The 9,481-nt window shown below is 36.3% G+C and overlaps 1 long non-coding RNA gene across 1 annotated transcript; it reads right to left on the reverse strand.

Annotated features, from left to right (window-relative positions):
* Positions 1-443: 443 nt before the first annotated feature.
* On the reverse strand, positions 444-5,098 carry LOC125932779 (uncharacterized). The gene is made up of 3 exons (XR_007460750.1): positions 4,922-5,098; positions 977-1,086; positions 444-763 (listed from the first exon to the last, which is right to left on the reverse strand). It is a non-coding gene; the product is annotated as an uncharacterized LOC125932779 (long non-coding RNA).
* Positions 5,099-9,481: the final 4,383 nt, after the last annotated feature.

Raw genomic sequence — 9,481 nt, forward strand, 5'->3', positions numbered from 1 at the left:
CTAATGAAACTCTCAGGAGATGCTTGAGCTCATCTGAGCATTGTTCACATGTATTTGTTTCTTATTTTACCATTTTTTTGTTGTGTAAGGGGCCAGAATGAAAATTTTTATGTAGAAAGTCTCAGAAAGCTAAGATATTTGCAGGTTGTCAAACAGGTGGGGAAATATGAGGCTTGTCCTCAGGTTCCAGAGTGCCAAGCCCCATGATTCTTTTAGGACCTAGAATTTATTCCTTCTTTTACATATTTGCCCAAATCAGGGAAGTCTCCAGTTCTTAGCCTTGGTGTAATTTTTCTTTGTGTGCAATAAGCAGTGAGATGGCCTTATGAGAGAAAGAGATTAGAGTTTAGTTCAGAGCTTATACGATTGCTTTTACATTCTTCAATCCAATCAGTATTACTACCATTTCTGATAACCCAACATCAGTTTCAGTTTTCCCAATACTTGCAAGGTTCCTCTGTTTCAAATATTTGTCTTTTAGGAAGAGTCAAAATAGAAAGTTTGACTATAAGCATAGAAAGCTTCAACAGTGGGATTTTTCCAACTCCTTTAATAGTTTTCTCTGGAGCAGAAATGATTGGCAGCAATAATGTGAAATCAAAACTCCAAGATTCACTTGAGGCAGATTCAAGGTGCATCTCCTTCTTTCTGTTCTTTCATAGAAATATTAAACAAGATGTTGGCACACCTTTAAGCAGACATTTATAATGTGAATTTTGCAAGCATGACATATTATGTTTGTAGAAATAATATCAGACATCTTCTGGAAAAAAAAGAAACATACATATCTTGAGGTGATTTACTTGAGAAGATAGTTAACAGACATAACATGATTTCTATTTTTTCCAAAGCTGAATTTTGTCCTTTTTTATTGGAAAGATATGATGAGAGTCAGAGGTTTTAGAACTGACGGGCATTTGCCCATTTGCCCAAGGGATCTCTAGAAGATACCCACATATGGAATTATGACAATTACCTTTTTATGATAGAAGGTGATGGCAATGCACATGTGAGAGACTCCACTAAAGCCTTCCTTGTGATCGCTGCAGTGAAGAAGACTTTTCTGAGGTGTGGCTTTCTGTGTTCCTAGAGGAAAGTGCCAAACAGACAGAGACTGGAATGAGAAATGGTAACTTCCTAGGATAATTACATGAATATCCCATGCGCTAGAGTAATTTATTGGTTTTCAGGAAGAGGCGTATTTCACATGATTTCTCTGTCCTCAGCACACCAAAAACACTGGGTCTCTGTGATAATTTACTTCATGGGAGTGTGGAAATAAGTTGTGGCCATGGATGTTAAGCCTAGAGGGAGAACAGGGTTGTGACCAAGAGAAAAGGGCCATGGCTTACCCTAGAAACTAAAGCAGAGAAGAAGAGCAAAACTATCAGAAAGGAAAATAAGGCAGCAGTTTCTACAAAATCCCACTCTCCCAGCAATACTAATTAGGGGGACTGTCCCTGCTGTTTCTAGTGATACTTGCTCCAGATATGGCCTTTTCATTTTTGCCAGCCCTGACTTCTGTACTTCAACTCAGAATCATTCTTTTCTGTCAACTGATTTTGTCTTGACCTCTTTTCATGCCCAATCACTTAGCCTAAACTCTACCAGGAATACCCTAGCAGTCTGAGTGACCATGCATTTTCCTTTAAGCTAGATAAAGCAATGGCTTCCTATAGTCCCAAACTTTTCTCTGTTTTCTGTCATTATTTACAAATGCACCCTGTTATTACCAGAGATAAAAGTAGAAGAAAATTCAAAGAGAATGTAGCTGAGATTTTCACTTTTGGGCTCTAACTTTTGGCTGCACATTTTTCCAGGAAGAGAGCCTCTAATCATGCTATTCTGAAAACATGCTGCAAAGGGTTTTACTCAGACCTGGGCAGAGGACTTCCAAGGGAAAATGATTTCCAGGGTGGTGAGGGCTAAAATTAGTGATTTCCTGTCTCCTTCTCCAATCATTGTCTACTTGAAATGTTCAATGGATATTTGGCCTCCTTGCTTGTCATTCACTCATTGTGGAGGGGTGGGGTGGGTCGGAGTTAGCAAAAATGTTGTGATCTGCACCATGACACAAAGGAAGGTGCTGGTTACTTAAGATATTTGAATATAACTTATGTGTAGAATGATTGGCCTACTATCTTGAGACTGAAAATGGGGAGGGGATCTCAGCGGAGCTTCCTGGATCTAATGATGCATCTACCCTCACAGAGGGGTGGGGTTTTACTAGAAGAGACTGTTGCCCAAGGCTTTCTCTGAAATTTGGATGAAATAAAAAAGTGAGAGCTGAATAAGGAAATTTTCCAAATAAAAAGGTCTTAAGTTAGGTGAACAAGAGTTTCTGTTTATTTACCAATTGTTCAAATGACCAGATAGAAGGTGTCAAGAATAATAAACGTTCCCTCTTCTTTCCATTGATAAACAAACACTTCCTTTGTTTTATTTATTTAGAAATAAATAACTACCTAATATTTCTATAAAATTGAAGTTGTCATGTTCTAACAAATGCCAGGATCATAAGCCAAGTATAGCAGAACCTTTTATCCTGCTCTAGAGTCCTACTCCTGGGTGACCTGGGCCATGTTCTGAGAAATGTCTGGCAAACTTAACTAATCACTGGAGGTCATAAATAAAGACATTGCCACTTGCTAAGACACGTAGCTCCTTCCTGGAGTAGCTGGAAATTGGTGATAACAAACCACAATAACTCTGAGCTTAAAAATGGATTTGAATTTTGTTATTATACATTTTGCAATTTTGGCAGTTTTAAAGGTAAAAATGTGTCAAAGGGTAATATATCTCAAGGACAGTCAGTGTTAAATCAATATTAATTAAATAAGCTTATTCTTATTTAACAAAGCACTGAAGTGTGGAGGAAGGGATCTACTGTGACTATTTTCTTTAATTTTCCCTTGCCATCTGTCAGGTAAGGTAAGACCTCCAAATCCCATACATCAGCATTTTTAAAATATAGCCAATTTTCAGCTCAAGTTGCTTACCTAATGATGTATTTACTATGTCTCACTTATGATTTACCAGAAATAAAGCTGTATTATGAAGCAGAAAGGAAATAAGAGGAGTATCTATAAAGACAGTAGAAGTTTTGAAGTGAGAAAAAAATTGGAGTTATTTCCTTTAATCAATTTAGAAATCCCAAAGGTTGTGACAGCACATAGGATTGAAATAACAAGTACTATCTTTGCTGTGAAACATATAGAAGGATCATTCATGGGCTGACTGCATGATGGAAATTCAGTCAAATAGTCTTTGTTTATCCATTTCATGTGTGTAAGGACTGACGTCCCTACTCCTAAATTAGCAACATAAAAGCTCATAAGGGAAAAAAAATGTTTCTGTGGACGGTAAAAGACCATTCTGTCAACTAGTTGTATCCTTTCAAGGGTGTGGATATCTTAATGGAGTGGTCACTAAGATCTGAACTTTAATTTCTGATAAAGATGTTACTAAAAGCTGGTAATGTAGGGTGGAGGCAGAGGAGGGGGGAGTGGTGAGGAGAAATCCAAAGAGCCATAAGAACAAAGTTAATTATAAACATATGTTTACCAACCACAGAACTTCAGAAGATCATTCTGGTCTCTTTATAGATAAAAGCTTATCTCAGATGGTGTTAGAACCACCCCCGTGGTACTATCCAGGGTGCTGAATTAGCTAGTGTCAAACTTTTGTCTCAATTGAGAAGTCAGCCCCTTACATCTCTATCTCCTTTGACCTTGTGCTCATGGCATCAAATGCATGCTAATTTTGAACTCCATTATGTATCTTCAGAAAATTAGGCATGCTTAGACTAATACAGTAGGTATCTTAACATCCTGACTCCTATCACCATAGCAAAGAATGATAAGATACAATCCTTGTTGTCAAAGACATTATCTGGCAGGAAGTGTCAGGCAGTTAAATAAATGGAAGCAATTTGGTGGGGGCATGCATAGAATATTTTGTGACCTCAGAGGTAAGATTTTTCTGGTGTGGAAAGGAAAAAACACAAGTAAACATTCCTTACACATGCAGAGTTTAAGTCACTTCTGAGTTAGACTTGGAATTGAATGAGGACAGGAATGAAGTTGTCTCTGTCAAAGTTAGTTTCCCCACCTAAAAAAGTGTTTCTATAGGACTATCAGCTCGGTACATAGACTCCACCTATGACTTCCTCAGAGTAGATTGTTTAGGAACAAAAGAAATAGTACATTTCTCTGAGAAAGACCCATGTCTGTACTTTATACCACTACCACCCCATCCTTACCCTATGCAGAGTTTCTAGCACATATTTTAAACTCTTTATATTCTAATGAATAAATTCAATTTTAGTAGCAATTTTCTCTTCTTTCTACTTTAAATAACCCAATTTAGTAATCAAAGATAGTTGCCTATTTTGGAGGGTCACAACAGTCCATACCGGAAGTGGTCACTTCATTAGCTGGGCCTAATATTTACAAATTTTACTGAATACGATGTAAGTGATAAGGGAACATGATAATTTCTAGTATATGCATGTACACCTATAATACTTGTTTTGAGGGTGGTATAGTTGCATAGAAGTTTTGCTTCAGGACAGATAAGTGAACCACAATGATAAAATTATGTGGGATTTCTCACCCCAAATTTAAACCCTCTCTCTCCCCTTTTTAAAGATAAGCCAGGAAAGTAGCTTTAAAATGCTGATAGAAACTAACTACGTTCTTATGTCACCCTTAATACTAAACATATTACAGGTAGAAAAACATAAAAGAGCCAAAAAATTGATGATTTTCTGAATATTTGAATACCTCATTTGTATTGTCATTACTGCCAATAAGAAACAATTCCAGATTTAGTAAGAATCTAGTGAAATGCATTTACTTGTGCTAAGGAATGGTATGATCATGAGAAACAACAGTTAGTGGTCAGTAGTCAAATTAAGCACCTCTTACTAGATAGTATCCATATCTGTTGTTGTCATCAAGGGAAGTGGAAATTCTGAATAATTATAGATGTTCAAACCATCATTGGAATTCCTTTCATTATATTATCTTGTCCTGTGAATTTAACTGTGTGTGTGTCCCCAAAATTCGTATGTTGAAGACTTAACCCCCACACAGTGACTCTATTTGGAGATAGGGATTTAGGACATAATTACAGTTAAATGAGGTCATAGTGTAGGATTCTAATCCAATAGCATTGGCAGACTTATAAGAAGAGCAAGAGAGAAATATCTCTCTCTCGCTGTCTCTCTCTTTGCACATACCAAGAAAAGGCCATGTGAGCCCACAGCAAGAAGGTAACTAAGTATAAGCCAAGAGGAGAACCCTCACCAGAACCTGACCATGCTGGCACCATGATCTTGGGCTTCCAGTCTCCAGAGTTGTTGAGAAAATAATTTTTATTGTTTTAGCTACTTAATCTATAGTATTTTGTTATTCAGCCTGAGCTGACTAATACACTTTATCTTAGGAAACACAAATCCCTTCCAAAGAAACACACTCATACCTGGATTTTGATTATTTGAGTGACTGCTAATACAATTTATGGTGTAAATTAGTCTTCATAAGGCAATGCACCCCTGTAACCCTACAGTAGCCCTGGAAAAATTTTACTCATCCTTCATTAACCTGACCACAGCTCAAATGTCTTGAACTTATGACTTTTTGTCCCTGACCACTCCCTGTTCATGAATAACCATTGAGAGGTCAACAAAAACTTCAGAGAGTTTTACAAACTCTTTACAAATGCTAGGTAATTGATAAATTGTATAAAAGTGAGTTGTAGCAAAATATCTTTGTTTGATACTTGGCGGTTTCCTATGTGCAATATTGTATGGAGAAATGTCACTTTCTAAAAAAGTAGACACAACTTGACAGATATGTGGTTTGAGAGAGGAGAAGGCTCCCTTTGGAAAAATATATCCTTCTGAATCTTTTTACTATATATATGTAAGTAAATGTAAATAGTTTTGCAAGGATTAGAGCAATTTAAATCATGAAAGCTTTAAAATGGCAATGAAGTTAACTCTGTTTCAAATATATGATTTGCAAATATTTTCTCCCATTCTATAGTCTGCCTTTTCATTTTGTTGATGGCTTCCTTTGTTACACAGAAACTTTTTAGTTTGATATAGTCTCACTTGTTTATTTTTGCTTTTTGTTGCCTTTGCTTTTGGTGTCAAATCCAGAAAATCAATGTTAGGAAGACCAATGTTAAGGAGCTTACTTTTCTTCTAGGAGTTTTCCTGTTTCAGGTCTTATATTCAAGTCCTTAATCCATTTTGAGTTGATTTTTTGTGTATAGTGTAAGATAGTGATCCAGTTTCATTCTTTTGCATCTGAATGTCAAATTTTTCCAGCACCATTTATTGAAAAGACTATCCTTTCCCCAGTGATTATTCTTGGCTCTTTTGTTGTAAATTAATTGACCATATATGCATGAACTTATTTCTGGGCTCTCTATTCTGTTCTATTGGCCTATATGTCTGTTTTCAATATGATACCATATAGTTTTTATATGTATGTTAAGGAGTTAATATCCAATTATATAAAGGACTTGTGTAACTCAATAGCAAGCCCCCCCCCCCAAAAAAAAAACGCAAAAAAACAAACAAAACAAAACAAAACAAACCCAAAACCACTCAGTCTGGTTAAAAAATGGGGAGGGAAACTGAATGGACATTTTTCCAAAGAAGACATACAAATGACCAGCAGGTACATGAAAAGGTGCTCAACATCACTAATCATCAGGGAGTGCAAATGAAAACCACAATGAGATATCACCTTATAACAGAATGGCTGACATAAACAAAATAAACCAAAACCAAAACCCAAACAAAACAAAAGACAACAAGTGCTGGTATGGATGTGGAGAAAAGGGAACATTTGTGTAATGCTGGTGGGATTGTAAATTGGTTTAGCCTCTGTGGAAACCAGTATGGAAGTTCCTCAAACAATAAAAAAATAGAACTACCATATGATACAGGATCCATTTCTAGAGATCTATCCAGAGAAAATAAAAACAGGATATCAAAGAGATATCTGCACTCCTGTGATCATTGCAGCATTATTCACAACAACCAAGCTATGGAAGCAACTTAAGTGCTTGTATGAATTAATATATACATGAATATTATTCAGTCATGAGAAAGAATGAAAAATGTACTGCCATTTGTGACAACATGGATAGAACTTGAGGACATTTTGCTAAGTGAAATACAGAGAAAGACAAATAGTACCTGGTTTATCACTTATAGGTGAACTTTGATAAGATAAGATAAGATAAGATAAGATAAGATGAGACACGACACGAGCTCTTAGAAACAGTCTAGAAAAATGGTTGCCAGGGACCGAGGGTGGGGGTAATAGGGACAGTCTGGTAAGAGGGTACAGACTTTCAGCTATAAGATGAATCAAGTCTAAGGTTCTAATGTAAAACATGGTAACACTGGTTGATATCACTGTATTGCCTAATTGAAATTTGCTAAGATAGTAGAACTTAAATATTCTCAACAAAAACCAAAGATAAATATGTAAGGTGATAGATGGGTAAATGAACTTGATGGGGAGGATCTTTCCATAATATATCAAATCACCACAATGTACACTTTATCTTACAATCTTATTTGTTAATTATACCTCAAGCTGAAATATAAATAATAAACAAACAAACATAAATAAATACATTTTTTAAATGACAGTAGAAGAAGAATATGTTCCAAAAGGTTTATTTAATTTAAAATATTTGATCTGAAGATTTATGGTTGAAGAAGTAACTAATTTATAAGTGGAGTCTATTTTCCTGGGACTCATACAACTCTGAGATAAATATGCCTCTCTAGTACTACTAAGAATCTTTAACTTAAGCTGTACTAATGATCTCTAAATCCACATTTGTAGTTTTAATTATATCCAGGAAGCAACCTGGAATTTGAAAAGAACTCAATTAAAGAGCTGTCAACTGAGAAGATTCAGTTGGTGGTGAACAGTCCCAAGGGTCTACCAGATGAAATGAGTGGGATGTTTAGATAATGAGATCAACATTAATCTGTGGTTAACCAGCATGAAACAGATGATTTTCTTTCTGGTGCTGAATTTCCTTCTTTTCAATGAATTATCTACTGAATTGTTCATCTAGTTTATCTGGTTATTCAAACAGGAAACTCATCAGTCTTAAAATCTCAATCCTCATGGATATCAGTCCCCAATCTTTTTGATTCCATACCTCAAATAGTTTTCAGATCACTCTGCTGCTCTTCATCTACAACCTCCCAGCTACCGTTATCTCTCAACCTGCATGAGTGTCCTTACCATGGTTTTGTGTCTGCTCTTGCCCCTTCCACTCCAGGCTCTCAGTCCCAGCCGGTGTGGTACAGGGTTACTGGTCAACACGCCAGTCCCCTGCTTGTGGCCTTTCAGTGTCTTCCTGATACTCTCAGGTTACAAAGCAAGATTAGTAACACAAGTTACTGAGCCCGGAGTATCTGATTTATATACCTTACTAGCAATATTCTACGTCACTTTTTAATTTTTTTTCACTGTTACCTAGTCAAATTGGCTTGAACAATCAAGTATTTGAGAGGGCTACAGTTCTTTGTGACTTGGGCCCTGTGTATAAGTTTTTTCCTCTACACATGCCTTCACCACCCCCATACCCTTTGCTAACAATGCCTTAATTATTCTTCAGCTTTCAAATCAATACCTTCTAAGGGAAGTAATCTAAGGGATTCACTGAATCCCCAGACTAACACCCAGCAGCTAATTTTTAGTATCCTGAATCTATTGCAGCAGCTTATATAATTGTAATAAAATAATTTTATTATTTAGTGGTTATAAAGAACATTCAAGTATGTAGCATAATACCTTGCACGTAGTGGAAGTGAATTAAACAAATCTTGATCAGAGGTGATTTTGTTTGTTTTATTTTTTTTCTGTCACCCTTATTTTAAAGGGCTCCACTGTAACCCAAATGGGATCAAATTCACCCTTTGGAATATGGGTAAATAGAATCCAAGAATCTGTCATTAAAAATCTGTCATTTTTGTAAACAGGTAGTGCTGAGTGTGGCATTGAGACCAGAGTCAGGGATGAAGTCGGTGTCCAATTCCTATGGTTATATGGTATTCTAAGCAAGCAGGTTTTGCCTAAGGAGGTTTTTGCTTTTGTCGTTGAGACTGATTTTTACAAAATGTCACTATTATCACTCTCAATGTCCTTTGTGAGATGACCTAGTTCTAGCTAGTTTTCCTTGTCTCTTGCAACTAAACAGGAATTGAGGAGATGCAGACATAAGAGACTCTTCTGGAAAATCATGTTAACACTTTAGTAGTTGATTTAACCTATGATATGTGGTTGTCCAGGGGAAAATACTTTTACAGGTATGTTTTGCCTCACAGGGTGATCACATCATTTATTGTCACATATAGTAGGAACTGAAAAATGCCATAAGAGCCAGAAAAACTGCCCAGCTTTTCTAAGAACGTGGAACATTCCTATACCTATTT

Source organism: Panthera uncia, chromosome D2, assembly GCF_023721935.1.
Source record: "Panthera uncia isolate 11264 chromosome D2, Puncia_PCG_1.0, whole genome shotgun sequence".
Lineage (NCBI taxonomy): Eukaryota > Metazoa > Chordata > Mammalia > Carnivora > Felidae > Panthera > Panthera uncia.